This window comes from Haliotis rufescens, unplaced genomic scaffold (assembly GCF_023055435.1).
Source record: "Haliotis rufescens isolate VD_foot unplaced genomic scaffold, xgHalRufe1.0.p SCAF_3, whole genome shotgun sequence".
NCBI lineage: Eukaryota > Metazoa > Mollusca > Gastropoda > Lepetellida > Haliotidae > Haliotis > Haliotis rufescens.
Window position 1 is genome coordinate 36,757,176 of NW_025964001.1, and position 13,754 is coordinate 36,770,929.

At 39.1% G+C, this 13,754-nt stretch overlaps 1 protein-coding gene across 6 annotated transcripts in view; it reads left to right on the forward strand.

The window, feature by feature from the left end:
* LOC124118948 (HEAT repeat-containing protein 5B-like) overlaps positions 1 to 13,754 on the forward strand; it is a 126,419-nt gene that overhangs the window by 20,469 nt on the left and 92,196 nt on the right. Inside the window, exon 1 of one of the 6 annotated variants that reach the window (XM_046481280.2) lies at positions 3,872 to 4,065. The exons of 2 other annotated variants lie outside the window; for them this stretch is intronic. The gene's annotated coding sequence lies outside the window, so the exon portion shown is untranslated. Of the gene's footprint in view, positions 1 to 3,871; positions 4,066 to 4,116; positions 4,142 to 12,248; positions 12,382 to 13,754 lie in introns of those variants that run through there. 3 more of the 6 variants (XM_046481325.2, XM_046481307.2, XM_046481304.2) reach the window with 3 other exon arrangements.

Below are 13,754 nucleotides of genomic sequence, written 5' to 3' on the forward strand. Positions count from 1 at the left end.
CAGTGAAAAGCGATTAAACACTATATATTCCACTGTCATGGTGCAGGACTATGATATCTAAAGAGAGTTAAACAGTGTGGATCTGTGATAAATTAGGCCTAACAAAATGGGCAAGAAATTTCCTCCTAAAGATAGACTGTTTAAGTTGAAAGAATTGATAAGCATGACATGCGTCGGTGTGTTTTTCTTTACACTCTATTGTTAGTTGTTGGAATAGTAGCATCTGCTAACTTTAGGTCACTATGAGTGAATACATTGTTCGTGTTCTCTCCCTTGACAGCTGTTCAGGTTGTGTGTTCACAACAACTATTTCAGACATTTCGGTAAATGTTATCACAGCTCTGGAAACTTGATTCTGTGTTCTGGGAGGATGTTCGAGAAGAACGTTCCAGGCATACACACACAGCACAGGCTTAACATAACACTCTGACACTGATTGTGGGAAGGATAATATTCAAAAGTTTCATGTTTGGAAACTGGGGCAAGTGGTAGAATTGAAACTTTGCCTTTTAAAATTGTTGAGGTGAAATTCAGTGTTTGGTCTGGTTTGTTGTAACAAACATAACATACCCATAATAATCAATGGTGTCTCCAGAAGTGTGAAATTCCATCAATCTTTGGAATGGATCATGTTGGTGAACATTGTTGAACTGAACCTGTTTTTATCATACAAGTGTTCATCATGAATAAGCTTTTTCTTATTATCAACAATATAAGGCATCATGAAACGTCTGGAAGCCCCAGTACAGTAAAATTCCTGTTAAGCTACTAACTTGGCAAATGAAAATCAATAAGTAATCATATTAAACAATACCAGAAGATTAGTTCGAGCTATTAACATGATTAATAAAAAAAGTGTTTGGCATAGGGTCAACTCTGGTACATAATTAGCATTATGTTTGAATTAATCCAGCACATGAACTTGACTTTGATCAAATGTTCATTTTCCCATGTGGACGTTATTTGTAGTCTGTCACCTTTATTATGTCGGTATTTAGCCATCAGACTTTACTGACGTGGGTGCCCGATCAGCCTTCCAGACTCCCAATTTCATGGCTGTGTGCTCTAAGCCACTGTTTCTTTTCCAGACGTCAGACACGCTAGAGACCAACATGGCTGCAAATGAGAGCCATGGCGTAACAGTCAGTGGAGCTAAATTGAGCTGATCCTCTTTAGTTTCTGATTAATGTTGGTTATGGTTGGGCTAATTAGCATGATTGAATCCCCATACAATGGTGTTTGCGAGCTGCAGAGGATTAGCATGGTTTGTCTCTTCAACATTGGCTCTGACATGGTACACTGTCTTCAGCTTCAGATTGATTTGAATACAGATGGGTCAGCTGACACTTTTCTTGTGAACGTGATGTTCCCAGTCTGCAACCTTTGCCATGAGACCAAAGCCTGGGCATGATAAGAAATATCTTTGTGTATGGTACGCTCAGCTCATAGTCGCCATGTAATCATTATTACTACATGTATTCAATATGTTGCCAACAGATGAATGTGGACAAGTACCTGGTAAACTCGAAAGTCTTTGGCACAGACTATGGTCTAGGTATGAGAAATTATGGACCATTGGGGACCTATGTTGGTCAGAAATTGAGTATCAGTAGATTTGTTTCCTTAGGGGTCATGTTGACAATATCCACATGGGTGGCTGGGGCAAATCTGGATTTCACAAGTCTCTAAGGGTGCCAGACTTTTTGGGGACAACTTTTTAAAAATTATTTATATGGTCTAGAAACTATGATTTAAACTAATCATTTTTGCCTTAGAGACTTGTGCAAGTCTAGGGTCAATAGAAAGGCCATGTTAAGCATTTTGGAATATGATGATACTTTGTTCAGAAACCCTATTTTTGTGCCTTTGTCAGGATTTGTTTGTTTGTTTGTTGTTTAACGCCACGCTTTATTGTCAGGAACATCTACATATGTTTTCATAGAGAAACTAGACACTTGCAACATTGCAGTTTTGGAAGGCTAGAATATGGTCAATCAAACAGCCTTTTTACTGTTTTGACCAAGTTTAAAGAATAACTTCAATCAACCAGAAGCTAGTTGTCCAAATGACATACAGATATGTTTCAGTTTCTCACAGGACATAAATAGTGATGTCTGGACATACTGTAATATGGAGTCTTGCCCACTCATGAAGTCTGATAATTATGAAGGCCGGGATTTACTTAACATTTTGTTGCCATGGTTACCTTTTGTTATTTCATTATTAAAATAGTAGGTGATGATAAACAGTTGTATCAAGATAGAAACCATGTTTACACTACAAAGTATGACGGTGAGATTGCTTGTGTGCTGTGTAAGCCATACATTCATGCATGTTGAGGTTATTGTTATTCATATTGCCAGAGATGTGTCAAATTTTCAATCAGTATCTTTTAATCAATGTTTCTCAAACATTCTAAAAGCTTTTCTCATGCTTGTCCCAATATCACAATCTCTAAACGATTGCCAGTAATTTGAACAAAGACAGGTGGAATTATATCAAGAGTTAATGGAGCTGGTACTCAAAGAAGATGGCTGCGAGCAAACAGTTGTAATGTGTATTGTGTTAGCAATGCTCATTGATGATGTCATTATGCTCTTGATGTGACATTATGAATACTCATGCAGTGGCTATTGATTTCAGCATTATTCAAGACTAAGGTAGCCAGCTTTAGGTTGGTACCTAGTAAGGACTAGAAGACTTGTATCTAGGGTAAATGTTCCCTGAAGGCTAGTAACCAGGGTAAATGTTCCCTGAAGGCTAGTAACCAGGGTAAATGTTCCCTGAAGGCTAGTAACCAGGGTAAATGTTCCCTGAAGACTAGTAACCAGGGTAAATGTTCCCTGAAGACTTGTATCTAGGGTAAATGTTCCCTGAAGGCTAGTAACCAGGGTAAATGTTCCCTGAAGGCTAGTAACCAGGGTAAATGTTCCCTGAAGACTAGTAACCAGGGTAAATGTTCCCTAAAGACTTGTATCTAGGGTAAATGTTCCCTGAAGTCTAGTAACCAGGGTGAATGTTCCCTGAAGACTTGTATCTAGGGTAAATGTTCCCTGAAGGCTAGTAACCAAGGTAAATGTTCCCTGAAGGCTAGTAACCAGGGTAAATGTTCCCTGAAGACTAGTAACCAGGGTAAATGTTCCCTGAAGACTTGTATCTAGGGTAAATGTTCCCTGAAGGCTAGTAACCAGGGTAAATGTTCCCTGAAGACTAGTAACCAGGGTAAATGTTCCCTGAAGACTTGTATCTAGGGTAAATGTTTCCTGAAGACTTGTAACCAGGGTAAATGTTCCCTGAAGGCTTGTAACCAGGGTAAATGTTCCCTGAAGACTTGTATCTAGGGTAAATGTTCCCTGAAGGCTAGTAACCAGGGTAAATGTTCCCTGAAGACTTGTAACCAGGGTAAATGTTCCCTGAATACTAGTAACCAGAGTAAATGTTCCCTGAAGACTTGTTACCAGGGTAAATGTTCCCTGAAAACTAGTTCTTTCAGGTATTATCAGTGGCAGCCCAGCTGGAAATAACATTATCTATGAGATTAAGTCATTTCAAATTCTTGCACTATTAATGTTATCATTGTTTGATTGGTGAATGGGCCATAAAATGTCTCTCGTATCTCCTGCCACAACATTCATCAGTTGTACAACAAGGCTTTAACTGAATGGTTGCAAGTATTGAACTGAAGTGGCTGGAAGCCTGCCTTTCCTGCATGCAGTGTCCAATATCTATCTCAGTTTGGCTTCAGACAATCAATGGAATGTATTACAGCTGCCCCAGTCTGGGAGGAGGAGGAGGTGAGTCATCTTGCACTGTCCTGTGTTTGTGTGGAGCTGCTCAGGTGTGACCAGTGTCTGCAGTACATTCACTGTGGAGGTGGTCTGACACATGCTCTAGTAAATATTGGGAGTTGTAAGGACAATAGTGTTACAGATGACACGTTGTATGTGGCTTGGGCTTCAGGATCATGGTGTTTAACACTTGAGGAGCCTTATGACCATTAACAGTATATTCAGGCTTGGAAATGGCATGCACAAGTGTTGGATTATCTACAAGATGAAGTTTCAGGTCAGGATAAAGCTTTGTGTTTCTTCTGGTCTGGGTGGTCTGGATTCACTGACACAGAACTGTAGCTAAATCTTTTGTATGTAACCATGGTTACTTGAGTGTACATTAAATATCTGTTGACATTGTATCACAAGATTATATTTCAGGTGCGTATTAGATATAAAATAAGCTTCCAGTTGCAAATAAGCAGTAAAAAGTTTGTTACAGCATATATATTTCATTGTTCTTGGCAGGCACTGTTTCTGGCTGTTTGTATGTGAGCTTGTCAGTAAAAGATGACCTTATGACGTCTCAGTAAGGGTTCGTAGACATAGAGCACAATTGGCATTAAAGATGCACTCATCCCACTGGAACATGAATGACACAGCGTGAAACAACTAAATGGAAATGCATATCAATCAACAGTGTTCCCATTTCTGACATTAGAGTACTTTCTGGTATCTGCAACTGACAATCTTGTCACCACCAGTTAACCGAGTGAACAGAACTGTCATGGGGTATGTCTTTGAGGTGTCAGTTGTGTGCTCATCCATCAAAGTTATAACTGGTATTTGTTACCATTGAACATGTCTGAAGGCTTGTAGCATGTTGAGGAAGGGCTCCATTTCGTGTCAGTGAAGTAAGCTATGTAGGTTCAGTTGGTGGAAAGTTGACCTGGCAATTGTGTCGCCAACACAAGAAACTACACTTGCTGTTGCAGAGTTTTGTCAGATGAAAGATATTCTCTTATACTCATGCAAATTGTGAATGGATGCAAATAATTTATATTGGGAGTCATGGGGGATGCAAATAACTAAAATTGGGTCAGCTTCAGACTTTTGAGCATGCGCAATTAAATGACTAGTGAAGGTACGATGCAACGATGGATCGCGATTTTTTTACTTCTCGATACAAGTATCTGTCACAGTGACACACTAAATAAAAAATATTAATACATACATTAAGTGTTTTCTTGTAATAACTGTTACACCAAACACTAATTAGTAGTGAAAATTAGTAATTAGTAGTGAAAGTTAGTAGTGAAAACGTGAATATTTTCTTCCTTTATGCCATACTTGACACTGCCAACTGTAAATTGTCAGTGGTATTTGGCCATCCTGTCTATGAAAAAGATGGCTCATGCACCACAGATAAGAGCACATAAGAACAGATAAGAGAGGATGGTGAACAAGGTATCGTGATACGTATTGGATCGCACAGTTGGTGTATCGTCCCACCCCTTGTAACAACATTAGTAATAGTCCACATGTTGACCCTGAAATCTGCCCAAAATGATGCCAGGACTCGAGTTAATGTTTGTGCAAAATTTTTGCACATTTTGTCCATGTGGGGAATTGAACCTGAGTCTGCAGCTGGAAAACCAAGCACTTTAACCACTGAGCTACCCAACCTTCCAGTAATGAAATCTCCTCATATTTCAGCAGTGTAGTTTTACTCTTAGGAATTCTGTGTGAGAATTGGTCCCCAGCAGCCTATGCTGGTCATTAAAGGTGTCTACAGGAGTGGTCAGTCTCAGTGGCTTGGTTGATGTCATCATTGTTCATGACATCAGTCACTGGATTGTTTGATCCAGGCTCTAATTTACAGGCCGTCATCATATACTGTATTCGACGTAATAAGCGCCCAGGGCGCTCTCAAAATTAGAAATAGGAGGCTCTTATTAAAATATTATTTTGGTGAAAAAAACAGTTGAAAGATAAATTTCGTGGTTAATGCTGACAGCCTGAAATGTTTATATACGACATATATATTTTTCCAGAATTTAATTACCCATAATCCAGGATGCATATAACACACAAGTGCATATTATACGCGAATGATTAAATATTTTGTAAATTGATCAATCGGAAGGGGTGCTGATTATGTTAAGAAATATCGCCGTGGGCGCTTATTAGAGCGGGGCGCTTATTACGTCGAATACGGTAGCTTATATATGTCTGAGGGCGACATTGAACACAAACAAACTGAACACCTTGGTCATTGATACAGTAAGAAAAGCTTAAGATCCAACAAATATTAGACAGCATTTATCGTTATGAAAAATAAACTTTGAGTTTGTTGGAAAAGCTTGATAACTATGGGCTAGAAATCCCAGTTTGGCATTAACTACGTGAAATCGTGTTTAATAATAGGCCCAGCGAACCAAGACTCCCCAGAACTTGTGGGTTGGCATGCTAATTATAACATTAGAGAATTGCTCTCAGTCCTCCTGTGACCCTCTGAGGACAACACAGAGAAATCAATATGCACAGTCCACTTACGGACAATTTCATTAACACTGCAGTCTTGTCTTATCCTAGACATATTAACTTCTTAGCCGCTTTAACTTATTGGCAACACGTACATAGGGCAATCCTAGCCCTTGTTTTCATGGTGCTTGTGAAGAATTTCATGCTGTGTAGAAGTTGATTTTTCAAATGATGTTTGATAAATCATTCAGAGTAGTTTTTTAAATTGCACGTTGTATAACTTATAGTTTCTATTTTACTTTTACTTTGAATTAAGATTTTATTTATGTGTCTAACATTTGTTATTACTTTCCATGCTTAAAACAATATTTTGAATCTGAATAAACAAAATTCATCTTTGATATAATTCTACTCATGTCCACACTGTGATACATGATCATGGTTGGTTCTTTATATGAATGCAACTGTAACCATTAATCATTGTGCTTCCAAATCATTTGAAATTACAAGAAACGTAAGTTTTAACAAGTGTATGTTGCCAGACATGAAAGCGAGTATGTTCAACACTACAGCATAGTAATTACAATGCTTGATGAATCAACTCTGGCGCACAGAGCATATTGTCCATAACAGATTCATTTCCACAGACTGAAATAATCAATACTCAACTAGTGGCTGCTGCATACATTTGCCTGGATACAGCCGTCCTTTGTGCGTTGGTATGGACCAGGTATTGCTTTGTGTCCACTGATGAGTTGTACAGATATTGTGAGCTTTGTTTACGTGGTTTTGGGATGGTTCCACTAAGGTTCACACATGCTGTAACTTTCCTGTAAGGGTCTTTGACTTTCAGAAGCTAATCTTGCAGAATATTCTGTTTGTTTAAAAATTAGGGAAAGTGTGCTTTTGGCTACAAATCCAACCAAACTCAGGTATTTAAATTGACAACAGTTAGTTGTCAAAGATAAAACAATTGGTGTTGAAAATGTCCTGATAAGATCTTGTGGAACCTTGGAAAGGCCTTCAATTTCTTGGAGCTCATTTTGTCTTGGAAACGGTATGCGAAAACCATTAGAAACAAGTTATCACATTGTCAGGGTTAGACACGTCATTCGTCCGTGAGTCCTGAGACTAATGAAAACCGAAAGGGACCACTTGTTTTCTCCAAATGTGCAATTATTTAACATAAGCATCTAGTCCTAAATGAGCTGTGATCGATTTAACTCATGGTGTCTACCCCTGATTGTCTTCATGTGCTCCACAAACAGCTCGCATAGATACTCAGCCGATACTGTGTAATCAGCTCATTGTCTCTCGGTGGGTTCTTGGCCTTAAACTGGCCTACATGGACGTGATGAGGGTTTTAGGTCAGTTCACCACATTCTGTCTGTTTGTACAGTGACCCTATGCCGGAGGAACTGATGGCATTGATTGGTCACTGACTCACCATTGGGGATCAAAGCTCCAGTTCTTGTCGAATGTGCCAGCAAAATGGATACATTTCACTTTGAGGAGAGTTGTGCGAGATTGAGATTGGTCTTGCGGAAGGGATAGTGCTGTGGGTGTGTCGGCCTGACTTGCTTTAATTAGGTGGGTATGTTCCTGAAAACTTTCCTGGCTGCTGACATAACTGGGGAATGTTTTGAATCTCTGTTGATGCATGCTGCTTATCTAGTCCTAGTTCTTCATGCTGAAGGACCTAATGATTTTGCAGGCTTACATCATTAAAACTCTATTGTTGAGATTCCACGATCATGTTGTGGAGATCTTGGTAAAATAGAATAGAACTCTGTCAAGCCATTGTTGGAATGGATCAAATGGCCACAAAAAAATGATATATCATCGATTTTGCTAGCGATAATTTGTCAGAACATTTTCAAGATTTAGTTAACTTTTAGGAAATTCTTCTTTATCATCATGATCGTCACCAACTGTAAAAATAATCTCCAGGACAGTTTGAGAAATGGCCATTCAATGTCCCAGAATATGACATCAAAATTTTGATTGTTTATTGTATTCATGGCCTTTAGAACGAATGTGAGGAACTATATACATTATACAATTGTATAGAAATATTTGTCATTTTGGTCTTCAATGTTTTTTTTACTAAGCTGAGCTCTGCCACGTCTTAAGAAATACAGCGTATATAAACCAGTTTTATACCATTTGCAGATGAGATGGATTTTTTATTTGTAGTTTCTCTTACAGATCCCAGAGAATATATTTAACGGAACAATCACCCCCATTCCATTTTTACCCCCCTTCTCAGCTCTAGCAGCCAAAACTCATCCCCTTCCCAGCTCTAGCAGCCAAAACTCATCCCCCTCTCAGCTCTAGCAGCCTATTCTCATCTCCTTCTCAGCTCTAGCAGCCTATACTCACCCCCTTCTCAGCTCTAGCAGCCAAAACTCACCCCCTTCCTTCAATATTTAACAAATGTTTATGCTTGTTCAACCATTCATTAAATTGATATGTGATTCCAAATACATATAAGAATATTTTCACATTAGAAATAAGATTTTTGAATCATGATAAACATGACACAAGCAGGCATGTTAAGAGTATTGTGAGTAATGTCTGTTAAAACTTAAGATTGATTTGTAAAGAAACCCAGATCCTTTCACAGATGAAAGCCCAGCCAATCCCTTTCCCTGTACCACGTATACTATGTGGTTACACCTACTGCCTCGTACTGTTGACTACAGCTTCAAACCCTATACAGATAAGTCGGCCCTTAATGTTAGGGCAGTTGTGAATGTTAGTAGTTAGAGTAGGCTGAAACCTTAGTCCCTCACTCACTCATCATGCTCATTGATTTTCTTAAGTAAAGGCTTTGGTATATCCTTGGCCATCGTGATCCTTTGAACGTGGTGAATTTCGCAACTCCAAATAAATAAAAAATATCCATTGTCTCGTCTTCTTATATTCCAAAAATATTTTAATGAGGATTTTTTAACTTGACCCGTGTAGCTTGAAACAGACATAATGATCAAAGCGTGTATCTCCGTTGAGGATTAGTGAGCTCCTCTCCGTGGATCAATCGATCACATCACCTTAATCCCACGCTAATGACACACGCAGCAGGAGAAGTGTCAGTTTGTCAAGCCAGAGGAAAGCAACTTTCATCTCCGTATACTGTCAGTGACTGGTTGACAGTTTTCTACCAATCATTTCTGCCATTTCCGCTTCCATTGCAGAAGGAACCTAAGAAAATGACATGAAACTTGAAACTGTATGCCTATACCAATATGTTGATATATTTCTGTGTTAGATTTTGCGTAGTTAGATCTGGTGAGAAAATAATTTCATACAGTATTTCAGATATTTTTGTGTGATTATCTTTAGCCTTAGATTTGATCATGCTTGTATTTCACATAAACAGAAAGCATCAGTGAGCAGTATTCAAGCTATGGCCTGTAAATAATTGAGTCTGGCCCAGACAAACCAGCTACTGAAAGCATTTCAAATGGCATGAGTGGTCCAATAGTTTCTCCCTGATTTACATTGATTGTGCTGCTTGGTCCATCATCACCATACCGTGCTTGTGGATTTCACCAAAGTGGTAAACGTCTACTTTGTGGTAAACGTTTACTCTGTGCATCAACCCGTGAAGATCCAGAGTAGAATAGGTCTTCAGCAACCCATGCTTGCCATAAAAGGCGACTATGCTTATCGTAAGAGGTGACTAACGGGAATGGGTTCAGACTTGATATGGTTGATACATGTCATCGTATCCGAATTGTGCGGATCGATGCTCATGATGTCAATCACCGGATTGTCTGGTCCAGACTCGATTATTGACAGACCGCCGTCTTATAGCTCAAATATTGCTGAGTGCGGTGTTAAACAACAAACAAACAAACAAACAAACAAAACTATGTGCATCAATTGGGGCTATCTTCCCATTTTAAGCTGACACACCATGATCATAATGACCTCACGAAAATCTGTTCAGCGTGATGCTAAAACCAACTTGCTCATTTCTAGAAATGTTGTTTATTCGGTATCCATGCATGGAACATATGTGAAGTCACAAGGACCTTCTTTCATGTTGAAAATATGTGGATTACATTTTAAGACATGATCCAGGGATTAAATGTCACATACCCATGCAGGTTAGTCGGTTAATGAGAGTCTAGTTTATCGCACTTCTGGCAAGGTTCCCCAGCTAGCAATATTCCATATGGAAGGTTATCAAGAACATCTACTTTAGAACTTTGTTGCAAAAAGCTTTGTGATGTGTTTCTGAATGGTGCCATTTGCTTGGAGGACATGTCAACAAAATATGTGACCAATCGTGAATCTTGCATGTATATTTGGCATGAAACATTGTGTTTATGTCCTTGTTTTATAAACACTGATAAAACAAACATGGCTGCCAAACTGCTGTTACAAGATTAAGTTTTCTAAACAGCAACCTCCCAACTCCCAGGAGTGTTGACATGAATAATTCATCCTTGTTCTAGTTTGTTACTCTGGATAATGGAGTAGTGCACCATATGCATCAAGCAGTCTACATGGTCTAGTTGTATGCACACACAGTGAGTTGTTTAAGTCACAGTCTGCGCTGGACAAACCAGTGATTGATGTTATGAGAAACCTCTCACGCTCTCAGGCTACAGTCACTCAATCACCAAGTCTTGACATCTAATCCCCATTTTGGACATCTCTTATGTCAAATAATTGACTTATTTCTTCATAAATATGTTTGCATTTTTAAGGAGACCTGCAAAATGTCTCCAGAACTGACTAAAAAACAAGCTGATGGTGAAGCTTATTAAGGACACAGGGTGGTGGGGTAAGCTAGTTCTTGAGGTGTTCACTTGTCATGTCAGTTGCCTGGGTTTGACTCTCCAGATCTGACCAACAAACCAAGAGCTGATGCTGAAGCTCATTAAGGACACGTGTCAGGTGGGGTAAGCTAGTTCTTGAGGTGTTCACTTGTCATGTCAGTTGCCTGGGTTTGACTCTCCAGATCTGACCAACAAACCAAGAGCTGATGCTGAAGCTCATTAAGGACACGTGTCAGGTGGGGTAAGCTAGTTCTTGAGGTGTTCACTTGTCATGTCAATTGCCTGTGTTTGATTCCCACAATAGGTACTATGAGAAAAGCCCATTGCTGGTGTCCCCTGCCATGATGTTGCTTGAGTATTGCTGAAAGTTTTGTAAAACCATACTCACTCATTCACTCACTCATTTACTCACTCTGTCAATACCGACACCCTTTAGGAGATTGTTGTGTATCAGATGTTCGATAGCGGATGCACCTATTATAATTGTAGCAATGTAAATGCAAAATAAAATAAATAACAAATTTAATCTTAGTATCTTATGCCACGGAATGCCAATAAAAACACATTAGTGGCAATCATAATGTGACATTTACTTGTTTTGCAAATATGTAATAGAAAATGTTAGGCACTTGCATCTCGTCCAAAGCAATCTTGTATGATTTTATGGTTATTATTTAAAATCTGAGAAAATCTGTAGTATGCAAGCATGTACATTATGTACTTCTATGATGTGCTGATGTTGCTGAGACGAAAATGCTATGAAATGGATGGTACCAGGAGTAGCTGTGCTAATATAACAATGGAGACTGTTCGTTCTAGCAGAGCAACAGAATCTTTAAGGTTCTCTCTGTAGGTGTGTTAATGTGTCTCAGAGGTCGACTCAAACGTAAAAGATAGAATTGGTTATTTACTGGACCACTTGAACCATCTGGTTTGTGAATAGAGGAGCACTTGGGTTTTAGGATCTAGCTAAATTGACTACTCCGAAAGCAGGAAGTGATAAATTACAAAGTAAACAGTACACTGTGACACAGAACCATGTCAGCTAATTATACATTTAGCTACATCAGTTATGATGCTCCCTGACCAGTATGCTATTATCAGAGCTTTCTGGTGATGAAGTCATCAAGACTGTTGCATACCAGCTTCAGCCAGTCCATGCTTTCCTGACTAAGGCAGGTAACTCCTGCAGGTACTCATGTTAACAGACTAAATATATCAGAGTTATGATGCCGGAAGGGCGCCATACCTGAGAGAGTTACAGTGCCGTCTGCTTTTGATGTAGCAGACGCAAGAACAAGGATCGTGATGTACAGCCAAACGTGATGGTTATGGTACGTTGTAGTTGAAGAATGTGTTGGTTGTGTCTCGTTCATTCTTACAAGTGGTGTATTGTTTTAAGTGAAGTTATACACAGTCTCCTGGGCAGACTACTCCCTTCTCCTGTGTTATAGTGTGTTGCACCACTCAGGAATGCTAAACATTCTCCAACACTGTGCCCGTCCCACTGTCTGAGACTCTAAAGACACTCAAGAGAGGACTGTTTCCCATTCAGCTTTGATGGAACATCGTGAAAATGCTTGCATCCTAGAGTCTATCTTCATCTTATGTTGGTATCAGGTTTAAGATGGGAATCATCAGGATTTTTACATCAGTGTCTCAACATCCACTGTAAAAACAGTATGCATATTTCATTTTTGGAAGATTTGTATGTACATGGATCTATGAGTTATTATCTATCGTCTCTGATGTGAGGTGTTTAAATGGAATGTCCCATGATTGTTATCTTTTATGGCAGGATGAAGTGAAACTATCTGTTTGTGATCATGGTAATCACTTCAGAAATGCAGAGTTACGACTTTGCTGAAATCCTTGCAATTAATCAGATTATTCTCTGTTTATCTTTCCTCAAGGAAAATCTGTGATGTTTTACTGTAAAGGTAAACACACGACCAGACCCAGCATGATGTAGTAGATCTAATTTGTCAATGTTGTGACAGAGAATGCGGGAACAGTTCCGCGACAGCTTCAGGTTTCATAAGAAAAACAGGATTAGATTTTGTAGGAAGCCATATTTGATTCCATAATAATACATAGTGTCTGATGATATAAGAGTATGAGCAAGGCCTGGTGTAAAAGAAGTGTGGGTGGATTGATATGTCTGATAATCTCAAAAGTAGTTATGAACCATGCATCCTGTCATGACGCTGCTAATCTGTAATCTATAAAGATAAATTCTCCTGTTGGCTTGCCTTATACTTGTGTTTCAGGTTACATGCCCATGACAATTATATATGGTAGAGAAGAGTTTTTGGTTTTAATTAATTAAATCGACGAAAGTGTTAGACAAGGACTTCGTGCTGAATATCTTGAACTTCATCTTCATGTCATTTGGAAGCTGTAGTTCGAATGAACACAGGATTGACTTAGCATGCTTAGAGGTTTCAGCGGTTTTATTCTTTCAGTGCAATATTTAGGTACATGTGTGAGTATCAAGCGATAAAGGTACCTGCTTGGTAAAGGTACTGAAATGTCGATTTGAAAGGATATATTGGTTGAAGTCCATCAGTGAACCCTGTCTCCACGTTGTTCAGGGGTGGTGGGGTAGCCTAGTGGTTAAAGCATTTGCTCATCACAACGAAGTCCTGGGTTCGATTCCCCACATGGGTACAATGTGCAAAGCCCATTTCTGGTATCCCCCGCCGTA